Here is a 12,522-nt window from a genome sequence, read left to right as displayed (position 1 = left end):
CTCGCTCTCTCTCTCTCAGTTCACAATACAACATCACCCTATCCTTGCTAGACAGACGGACAGACGGCTTGAGTACCAGAGTCCGCAGCGACACCCACTGGTGATGAGAGGAACTACAACATGGAGATGATAAGTTCCACGGAAAGGCAGCAGCAGCTGGAAGAGACAAGCATGTCTCACTTATGTTACTGCAGGTACTTTTGTCTTTTAACAGTATATTTCACTAGAAAAGGTCACATTTTATTCTGTTAAATAGGCCGAAGACACTTATTACACATTTGTGTCTTGATTTAAAGAGTTGGCTATTTTGGGGGTAGAAGACAGCCCTAGAGACTGCCATGTATTTCACACTGGTTTTTATTTTTCTATGCATTTCCATAAATGTCTTTAAACAATCTTCCCACTGGCACCCTGAAGCCTGAAAGGTATTAGTCCCAACAAGCTGCAACTGTAGAAAAGTTTAACTGTTTTCATTAAAGTAAACAAAACATATTTTCCATAACTTAAGAACTTCCAGTGGAAAACAACAAGGTCAATGCTGCCTTGGTTATAGAAAAATTGGAAAGATGATTAAATTATAGATGGTAAAGCTGCAGCACAACAAAGTAAGGGTTTATAAAGTATATTTTGGTTTCCTAATCTGTAAAATTGTACATTCATATTGTTCAGTTGTTTACACAGATGCCATTGTAGGAACAACAAGGAAGCCTGCAGTGCGAGAGCACTAATGGGGTCATTAAGATAAGATGGGGCCTGATTATTTAAGACCTTGTATGTGAGGAGCAGGATTTTGAATTCAATTCTGGATTTAACAGGAAGCCAATGAAGGGAAGCCCAAACAGGAGAAATCTGCTCTCTCTTTCTAGTCCCTGTCAGGACTCCTGCTGCAGAATTTTGGATTAACTGAAGGCTTTTCAGCGAGTTTTTAGGACATCCTGATAATAATGAATTACAGTAGTCCAGCCTGGAAGTAATAAATGCATGAACTAGTTTTTCAGCGTCACTCTGAGACAGGATATTTCTAATTTTAGAGATGTTGCGCAAAGAAGAAAGCTGTCTTACATATTTATTTAATATGTGCATTGAAGGACACGTCTTGGTCAAAAATCACACCAAGGTTCCTGACAGTGTTACTGGAGGCCAAGGTAATGCCATCCAGAGTAAGAATCTGGTTAGATACTATATTTCTACGATTTTCAGGGCCGAGTACAATAACCTCAGTTTTATCTGAATTAAGAAGCAGAAAGTTAGCGGCCATCCAGGTCTTTATGTCTTTAAGACATTCCTGCAGTTTAACTAATTGGTGTGTGTTATCTGGCTTCATGGATAGAAGCCAGATAACACACACCAATTAGATGGGTGTCATCTGCATAGCAGTGAAAATGTATGCTATGCCTTCTGATGATACTGCCTAGGGGAAGCATGTATAATGTAAACAGAATTGGTCCTAGCACTGAACCCTGTGCAACACCATAGTTGACCTTAGTGTGTGAAGAGGACTCTCCATTTACATGAACAAACCACTGCAGCACAGTACCTATAATACCTACAGCGTGCTCTAATCGATGTAATAGGATATTATGGTCAACAGTATAGAACGCTGCACTGAGGTCTAGCAGGACAAGCACAGAGATGAGTCCACTGTCAGAGGCCACAAGAAGATCATTTGTAACCTTCACTAAAGCTGTTTCTGTGCTGGGATGAGCTCTGAAACCTGACTGAAACTCTTCAAATCATTTTTTTGATATGAAAGGAAGGTTGGAGATTGACCCGTAATTAGCTAAAACCGCTGGGTCAAGAGATGGCTTTTTAAGTAATGGCTAACTACAGCCAGCTTGCAGACCTGTGGTACATGGCTGATTATGTGGGTCCATTTAAGGGAAAATAAACTGGCTTTCTGACTGTATTAAAACCACTTGCCCCACATTGTGTAGGTCACAGACCTAATAAATAAATTCATTAATTAACAAACAATACATTTTTAAAAATACTTCAAAGTTGCAGAGAGAGACTAAAATGGATTATTTCCATTGTTTTCCATGTTTTCCATGGTTTGGTCCTTTGACCTAATCATTAACAACAAAGTCTTTTGTGAAAGCATAATAAACCAATATTGCTCCCATGGATTCTGCATGACTGCATAATTTCTAGAATAAACCTTTGCCCACAGTGCTCTTAAAATATATTCTCCTGTATTAGATTTTATACAGTAAGCGTATGTCTCAAATGTAAACTGAGGTGTGCTAATAAGCCAGCTTTAAAATGCCAATAGTTAATACTGAAGGGATCGTTCACTCACAGTATTGGAAAACAAGAAGAGAACATCTCTAAAAGGCAAGTGAATTGCAGAGAGCTGTCTCATATCAATAAGCTCCTCATTTGCTGGTGCAGCTGTTTTGCACGGCTACGTTTTCCTGGGGAGAAGTCTAATTAGCCAAACTTCATATACCTGTGTGAGCTGGAGTGTAAAAACAGAGCGCTATCAAAAACAGCTTTCAGTCAGAGTCAGGAAACATTTTTAATAAGCTGTTTGTTTAAACTGTCTCGACCTGGCTCAGAAACCGTGGTGAAAAAGAGTGAGATGCAGGGAAAAGGTAAAAAAAAAATACTTGAAATACTTCAAAAACATGAAAGCAACATAAAACAAAGAAAAAGTCAGTGTTATTAGTAGTGAGGATGTGTGAGTGGATGGGTTAATAGTGTGGTGTTGGAGATGCTAAGTGGTACAAACTAAAAAAAGATGCACGTGAGACAAGAGCTTCACTTGAAAACTGCTTATTCTAATATTGACTCTTGTTTGGTGTGGTTTGTTGGATTGGATGATTGAAATGAAATGGCAATTTTACTATTAATTCATTAACAAACAGAGGGCACAGTGGTATGTTGAAGAACCACACAGGGCCACAAAAGCCTGGCACCTGCTCCTCACTGGTCACCAGCGTTTGTTGCACACTGCTGTGGGATGACATCCCAGTCTTCAATCAGTATTTGTCGACAATGTCATGACAAGTCAGCCAATGTGGATGTGTTGGTCACTCTTGCATGAACATCACGCCCAAGCTGATTCCACAAGTGTTCAGTGAGGTTGAGGTCCGTGCTAAGTTTACATGGCTAGCATCTACATGGCCTTTGGAATGAAAATGTGTGGCAGCCTGGGCCGGTTCTAGACAGGCAGAGAGAAATGTAAATATTAACAAAACTTAAAAAAGTAGGCCAAGTTACAAAGAAAAAGGCAATAAACCAAGTCTTGAAAAATAAAACTGAAAAATAGAAATACAGAATAAAAAAAAAATCTCCATCCGGATCTTTACAACCAAAAACATAAAATCTATCTTAATTAAATGGCCTAATTCTCAAATAAATTTGCAAAATAAAGTATGAATAAAGACATTCATTTCATGGAAGCTCAAATTAACAGAGTCACATTAAATGCACATCATTGCCTGTTACACTGCACCTTAAAGATAGGTTAATAAATTGAATTTAACTTAACCACAATACTTTCACATGGGTTCTTTCCAGCTTGAAGGCGGTGGCAAGATGAGTCAAAACCCGCGGTCAACCCGCTTCGTTTGATTGTTGTCAAATGCCACCATATAAATGAAATTCACTTGACCTGAATGATCTGTATGGGTGCATATGTTAGAAAAAGGCAGCACAATAATAATATTACAGCAGTAATTAGTGCTATATGACAAACTAATAAAATACTAGAATTGTATCTACCAAAAGTGTCGCAAAGACTTCTTGGTTAGGTTAAACTGCACTATAAACAATGTTATTTGCCACATAATTCCATGATTCCAAAAGGCACCAACACTACAAACATGGCTGAGCGGTTCAGTTCAGTGACTCTGATTCATAAACGTGCAGCCTAAAAGACAATGACCAGCTACAACTGCTGGTGCTGACACACTTGTCAGCCTTATGATGTGCTGGTATACCCCATATGTGTTTTTTTTATGAAAAGGAGAAATATCCATAGAAATCAAAATGGCTTTTTGTGTCAGCTGTAAAGTTTTTGTGTGTGTTTATGGGGATTGACAAACTTTTGAAGCCACTGTCAGTGGCTAAAGAGAGCTTAGTTTTGCTGTAGTTTTTCAGTTTCAGAGGTTGTAGCTTGGACTGAAGCAACCAAAGAGGCAGAGGAAACAGTTTCTTTTAGTGGTTCATACAAGGCACTGCTCTACAGCCTGAACTTTGGCCTTGACAGGACATGCTTGGCCCGTCCGTCTTGTTCGCTCACACACTCATAGTTTTCAAGCTTGAACCACCAAATCAGTGAACAGCTACAGGTTTAAGGTGAGCATCCCAACTGAAAAGCCTTGCATGTCACCAGTGACCTGTTCAGTGAGACAACGAAACGTAGCAGGTGCCTTCCTCAGCCTGTAAGCTACTGGTTAGATAAGGGTGGAAAGCAGAATGGTAAAAACTCTGTGCAAACACTGACAGACCAGGGTTCAAATTCTTGCTGGAGCAGAGAGGTTTCACCTTCAACTCAGAAATCAATCAACAGCCCAGGCAGCGATGGCACTACATCCCGCTCGGTTTCGCTCACCATGAAGCAAAAACTCACATCATAAAAGGCCTCACTGATGCCTCCTTAACATATTTCACCCCACTCTGCATCCCAGCCAGCAGAGACCAACCCCAGCCGCTTTGTTAAATTATCTGTAAAGACTATAATACATGCACAGAGACACATGCCAAATCAGGACAAAGCCTTTCCTAGAGGGAGTTTGAACACAAAAGGAGACTGGAAAAAGTTTGTAACCCAGTTGAATTGAGTGCTGTATATCCCTTCCATCTCTGGGTCTGTCTATATTCGTCTGCCTTTCATTCAGTTTGTCTCTTTATTTTTTGCCTCTGTTCCTCTTTGTCTAGCATTTCTTTGTTCAGTCAACTGTAAGCCATTTCTAAATGCCACAGTCAGCGGCATCAGCAGCAAACTAAATCTCGCACACATTGTTCTCATATGCATCGTTTGCTTCATTGAACAAGAAATTACTTTGGATGTTCAGATTATCTACACGTCACAACCAAAATGTCAGACCACGACGCTTGAAGAAGCAGAAGCACAAAATATCACTAAATAGAATCAATTTATTTAATAATGCATTTATGTTGCCACGATGTTACTTTTCCTGCAATGCACGTTTCCCTTGTAAGTATGTATTTATTCATGTGTTTGCTGTATCACCGCAAGTATGCAATCTATTTCTGCACTACACTCCATCTGAGCTATTCTTATCTGTAGCCCAGCCTCTGCTGCTCTAATGAACTGACATCTCCACAGGGATCATTAAAGTTTCATCTGACCTAATCTAAAAATTGAAGTGCCCTTAAGCAAGGCACTTGTCTGCTCCAGTGGAGCTGCTCGGTGTCCATCAGCGGGAGAATGTGCTGGTACTGAGAAGCCTCTCGCAGGTGTCACGATAAGCATGTATGCGCGTGTAAAGCACGATGCTGAAGGAGGGAGCATACAGACACACACACACACACACACAGACTAAATATATGAACCCATGTGACTTGGACTGAAAGCACAGGATGGTGGTAAGACTTGTGATTATGTAGCCGTGCGGTTTTTTGAGAGGCTTTTGAAAATGGCATCCAAAGTGAACACAGAGTGTGTCCAACACACTGACACACAGTCACATGACAGGGAGACAGAAACTGATACAAAGATACAGATACAAACACAACAATGACAAAAAGATTTATCGTAGCTAAACATTCGTCGCCATAAAGGCCCATTCAGGAACTTACAGATGCACACGTATATGTGTTTTGAAGATTTGATCTACAGACCCTATTTGCATGGCTGTGATACAGACTGACCACATTTGATCACAGGCTTTTGCATTTATGTGGTAGTGATGAGCATGTGCATCATCATCATCCTCATAAGACCCACAAACTCTCCAGTTATCCATTTTAGGTTTGTTGAAAACTAAACAAGCACATTTTTAGACACTTCTTATACGTGCATTTTGACCTCACACTTTTTCTTTGCCAAGTAGGAATAACACATAGTGGGTTCTCTGTTACATAGTGGAAGACACGTGATGCATCTTAGCCAAATTGTGCTATCAGTATGCAGAGCAGGTAAGCAGAGCTGGTGCTGGTGTAGCAGTGTGCAGGTGTGAGAGTCCGCTGTGTGGGCTTTACTTTTTGTCCCTGTTTGAAGCCATGCTACAAACGTGGCTGTACGCCTCTTTGATCCAAACTCAAATCTCTCAACAACAACTAGCTCAATCTTTTGACTTTGACAACTACTTTTCCTCTAGCGCCACCTTGAGTCCTTTTTTTTTTAACATTTTGAATAAAATGTCTCAGCAGCTGTTGGATGGATTGGCATAAACCAAGCAACCCCACCCCCCACTACCACAGGGTAACATTTCAGCTAGCATTTGTCCAATAGCTGGTTTAAGTCCAAATCCCTGCAAAGCTAATGTCATTCTCATCAGCCTCAATTGTATTTTTGTGTTACTGCCATAGTAACACATGTCTAAGATAACCATGATCATTATTTCATGACTATGCCAAAATTATAGGTTTGAACTTTACAAAAAGCAAATATATCTTTTGTACTGCACAGTCCAATAGATATATTTGCAATTTATTTTGGAATGAAAGCTACAACAAATTTTTTTTAAAATTGCTATGAAGCAAAATGTGCCTTTCGAAAGGAATTACATCACATGTCAAAAGGGTATGGAGAACTCAAAACTATTCCCAAAGGGCTTGCCAAGATGAGACTGTCCTCTAGCTGCCAAGATGGCCAGCTGGTGTTACCCAGCCAGCCTCTTCACATCTAGTTAGGAAAATGATGACAGCTTTTAGCCTAACTCAAAATCTCTGCCATGGCTGCTGGATGGTACCTTCTGGGAACAGGGAGCAAAAAACACTTTATTTAGACTGGCTGTGGACTATAGTGCAGTTGAAACACTGCATGGGCAGTGTCAAGGTGTCATGAGTTCAGCCAGTAATGCACATTTCCAAAACTATTACACATTCTTAACATTAGCTTGTTAGCACTGAGATTTTTGACCTAAATTTTTGATTATATTATATTAATGATAATAATAAATGATGATTTAATAGCCTGTCAGTCCATTTGACAGTTTTCGGTTAGATAACATGTCTTGGATTGAATTACAGAATGCACCTTTAATTTCTAAGCAAACTAGTGCACTGTATTTGATTCTAATACAATTTGATGATTTTATTTTTCAAACAGGTTTTAATTTAATTCAGTTTTATTTATATAGCCTAGTGCCTGAAAACCCAATCAGACGATCCCTTATGAGCAGGATTTGGCGAAAGCGGGAAGGAAAAAATCCCTTTTAAAAGGAAGAACCCACTGTCAGAGCCAGGCTCAGGGAGATTCAGCCATCTGTCACAAAGATAAAAGGAGAGTAACTTAATGCCTTTATCAAAATATCTGATTTTAAATAAACACTTATATCAGACACCTTTAATCTCCTCCCTTGCAGCTACACCAAACAGCAGCACACTTATAACTGCACTACATCTTTCCATATATAAATATGTATTCTTCCAATTCATTGTAGTGTGAAGAAATATTTTTAAAAAACCCAAACAAACATATAAATACAATATTCATCTGCAAAAATAATGTCTTTTACTTGGATCTATTATCTTTTTTAACCTGTTCCATCTGTGTCATTAAAAATTCACAGAAAACTGAGATACCATAAAACAGTAGAGCTCCTGGTTGCAATTAAAATGTAATAGACAAAACTGGAGAGATGAATGTTTAGATTATTTTTTATCAGCAGAGCTGCTCCTCCTCTGATAATATCCTGTGCAGGTTCGCAGGTCTACTCAGATCATCGCCAACCTCGTCTTCTGTAGTGAATAAAACATGCCACTGCTTTCACTGAGGTCTGAATTGTGTCCTTTTCTGCGGAAGCAGCTTGTAAGGAAGGTTAACCTCAATGTAAAAAGAAAAGAAAAGAAAGAAGCTCGTGGAAGAAGGTCGCATCAGGAGAGGCTGAACTGCTATCTTATTAAAGATACAGCAAGAAGATAATGCAGGTTTTATTGATCCACTCCAAACTAACACAAATCATACACAGTTGTTGAGATGTGCAAGACAGCAAGCACAGGGACCAGACGTCACTCTTTGTTTCAGGTAACCCGTACAGATTTGGCATTGCAGTTGTCGGGTATGCTTGTTTTTGCAAGGTTTTGACTCTAGTAGTAGTAGAGCAGTATCCATGCAGATTACTTACAACAAAAATCAACTACCACAGAGATGTAATGAACCTTTAGATGGGTTTTGTTACATGTGGTATAAAACTAACACAGAATTCCATAAAAAGAACATCATACCAGCAGTAAAACACAGTGGTGGCCGTGTGACGGTCTGGGGCTGCTTTGTTGTTTCAGGGCCTGGGCGACTCTCTGTAACTGATGGAAACATGAATTTTGCTGTCTACCAGAAAACTCTGAAGGAGAATGTCTGGTCATCAGTTCATGCCCTGAAGCTCAAGCACACATGGATTATGTAGCAGGACAATGATCTGAAACACACCCAAAAGTCCATGGAATGGCTTGAAAAAACAAAAAGGTTTTGGAACGGCCTAGTCAAAGTCCAGACTTAAGTCCAGTTGAGATGCTTTGACATGACTTTAACCTCCTAGGACCTGGTGTCCACATATGTGGACATCACATTTTCGGATGTCTAGACAAAAATACTCAATTTTACAAGGGCATGATATCCACTTACGAGGACATTATACTGCCACTTTTCTATCGAAATTTTAAATAAATATCCTCATATGTGGATCTAATTTTTGTCAGAAAAAAAATCAGGTAAAAAATCTGGAAATTCTTTGTTTTTACAATCATCGGGTCCCAATATGCCCAAATATCAAAGGGAAATTAAAAATGCATGCCATGGAAGAGTTCGGGTCTTAGGAGGACAGGTCGTTCATTCTTGAAAACACTCCAGTGTGGTGGGCCAAAATTCCTCCACAGTGACATGAAAGACTGAGGGTGGGTTTAGTGATACTTTTTCACATAGGCTAAGGTAGGTTTGGCTTTCTTCCCCGTAGTAATAGAAATATTAATTTAAAAACTTTTGTATTTACTCAGTTTATATTGGTCTAATATTAAACTTTGTTTGATGATCTGAAACATACATGTGTGAAAAATATGCAAGAAACTAAGAAATCAAGAAGGTGACAAATACTTTCCCACAGATATGTAGCGATGTACTTTAAGTATTCTTAAGATTATTAAAGCCGTGCCACAAGACTCTTTTAGGAGGAGGACACTGTCACATCTCATCCAAATCTAGTCAAACATACAATACAGTTGCTTAGTTCAGATGAGGGATTGTTAAAGGTGCTAGACCAGAGAAGAGAGCCCTACATTCTTACATGGTGCTTATGTTCACACCCTTCAGTAAAACCTTTGCTAGGCAAACAGCTGTACCATTCTTTCAAATAAAGTCACATAATGCTTGAGATTTTTAAACCTCCCCTTTCTTTTGAGAATTTGTAAACATACTCAGGAATGTAACTTGTAATTGTTTTTTATTATGTGCAGTCGCTTTTCACTGTATATACAAAATGTGCATTTGCCGTGTCTATTTGAAATTCCCTGTAGGTCCAACATTAAGAGTCCACATGAAAACCCTTGTAGTTGATGTGGTATGAGTTCAGCTTGGCACTACACATTAACAGAGAGAATTTTTAACATGCTCCTCTGAGAATTGTTCCTTGAGCTGGAAGCCCCTGAAGAAAGGTAAAGCGCAGCAGTGCAGACTGTCAGTGAATAAGTGAGCTGAGCCTCTCTTTGCCATCACACAGAAGAAAAAGAGGACTACTGACATTGGTGTCTGAGTGCCAGAACAAACATCGCACCTGATGCATTTGTATGATTTTTAATTTGTATTTATTTATTGCCAAATTATAGATAAAAGCTGATGTGGCATTAAATGTATTTGCTCCCCCAAAGGCAATGAATGCTCCACGTCACTGGTTACATGTTGTATGCTATATGGTCTGTATTTCCACACAGCCTGTTACTCACTGCTGAAATTACTATAGAATTTTAAGAATTCTTTATCTGTTTCATAATGAAGGACTCTTTACTCCCCACTGACACAGTATCAAAGGAATACCTGATGCACATTTGGCTGATTGTAAGGCATCGCTTCTTATTCTCTCTGACAACAGCGCCATCCTGTGGTTTGAACCAAGCATTTCCAACGATTATCTCCTGGCCTTGTCATGTTTAAAGAGCACCTTTCAACAGGAATTACAAAAGTAAAGTTACATCTAATGACATTAAGCTTGCTTCCCATCATGTTCTCTGCACTGAGATCTACTGAATCCAAACTCCATTGTTTGGATTTCATATGGACTTGTTTTTCATCTTAGTGTGGCAGCACCTGCCCAGTGCACATGCATCAGTAGTCGCACACTAGCAAACCTCCTTTTGAAATGATTCATTTAAAAATGGAGAAATATAGCCTGCACTGAAGCATCTTCAAAATCAAATCAAATCACCTTTATTGTCACATCACATGTGCAGGTACATTGGTACAGCACATGTGAGTGAAATTCTTGTGTGCGAGCTTCACAAGCAACAGAGTTGTGCAAAATACAATAATGTAAACAAGCAAAATACAAGAATGGCTACATCTGAAACTAATAAATATATGTACAATATATAATAGTATATGCATTTCTGGATGTGTATACCAAATATTTTTCTACGTGTGTGTGTGTGTGTGTGTGTGTGTGTGTGTGTGTACACATATTTTACAAATTAAATAGAGTAAACAATAAATAAAATATATAAAATAAATAAAATAAAATATACAGAGTGAGACATGTGCAAAACAGTGGCATTACTGTACAGTCTGGAGTGCATAATGTTGAAGTTCCAGTAGTGAAGCTGAGGTGTCTATGACGTGTTCAGCAGTCTGATGGCCTGGTGGAAGAAGCTGTCTCTCAGTCTGCTGGTACGGGACCGGATGCTGCAGAACCTCCTTCCTGATGGAAGTAGTCTGAACAGTTTATGGCTGGGGTGACTGGAGTCCTTGATGATCCTCCCCGCTTTCCTCAGGCAGCGCTTCCTGTAGATGTCTTGGAGGGAGGGAAGCTCACCTCCAATTATCCGTTCAGAGCACCGCACTACTCGCTGGAGAGCTTTGCAGTTGTAGGCGGTGCTGTTGCCATACCATTTGTTGCATCTTATTTCTCTAAATGTGTTTTCCTAAAGTTCTATGACTCACACGGCATTAAGACTAACTAATGAGTCAGTGACAAGAAATCCAGGGAACATGTTTCACAGGTAAAATATGTATCTATCATTTTAAATATATATATATATATATTTATATTTTTAAAAAAAAACAACAAAAAACATCAGTTTTGATCATTTTATTACACTACACGATCCTAAAATCTTAAACTAATTTCTAAAGTCTTACATAATCTGGCCCCTAAGGCGCTCAGTGATCTTGTGGTTCCCCTTAAAAGCTTTGGATTCAGTAACGAATGGAGCACCTAATGGAAACTGCAAGATTGCATTATACAAATCCTCATTTGGACAGATAGCATTTTCTATTTAGGGAATTGGCCTGATACAGGACCCTGACTGGGATCCTTTTTTAAAATTAAACTTCTTGAAAGAGGAATCTGTCATGCAGTCATGAATAATCTCTGTATCTTGTTTTATGCTACTTCACTATACTGTTTGTCCCCTGTGCTGCCCTATGCAGTATTTATTTTGCAGATTGTAGATCTTATTTAGTTTTGTCTGTATGTGTTTTGAGGACAGGGATTGCAAACTAGATTAAACCCACAACACGTGTCATTTAAATCAGCTTTCTTCCCCATTTTGATGCTCAGATTGAAATTCAGCAGGTTTTCTTGTCCACGTTCACATGTCTACATGCGATAGATATTTACATTAACAAGAAGTTGGACAGGTGTAACTAATAAAGTGGCAAGTGAGTGTATATTTTCAGTATATTTTCTTTCTAGTCTTCACTGTTTAAAATGAAAAAAAAAGAGTGCTTTATGTCTGGAAATATTTGATAAATAATATAGGCCATTTACCTTAATAAAAAACAAAAAATTGGACTGCAGCTAACTTTTTTTTTCAATAAATAATTAATTATTTCCATGAATCAATTAATCTTCTTTTTTTTTGTCCATAAAGTCTCAGAAAATATTGTCATTTTTATCTCGGATATGTAAAAGCCTTTCACAACAAAAAGCTTGAGGCATTCAATGTTGCATGATAAACGAAAGTCATTTCATAAATGTTATTCTTCTTCTTTTTTTATTAAGAATAAAAAATAAAATAATAATTTAAATAACAATAAAAAAATTTATAAAGAACTAACACTGAATAAATTTCGAATGAACCTACATTATAGTGTATTTATTTTCTATGTTAAATAATGGATATATTTGAGTTTAGTGTTTTGGTTGTCATTTTTACGAGGTGACGTGAAACACATCATAAGCA

This window comes from Copadichromis virginalis, linkage group LG18, assembly GCF_057382275.1.
Source record: "Copadichromis virginalis isolate Kocher_CV1m ecotype Utaka linkage group LG18, C_Virginalis_male_GT1.1, whole genome shotgun sequence".
Classification (NCBI taxonomy): domain Eukaryota; kingdom Metazoa; phylum Chordata; class Actinopteri; order Cichliformes; family Cichlidae; genus Copadichromis; species Copadichromis virginalis.
This window is presented reverse-complemented; position numbering follows the sequence as displayed.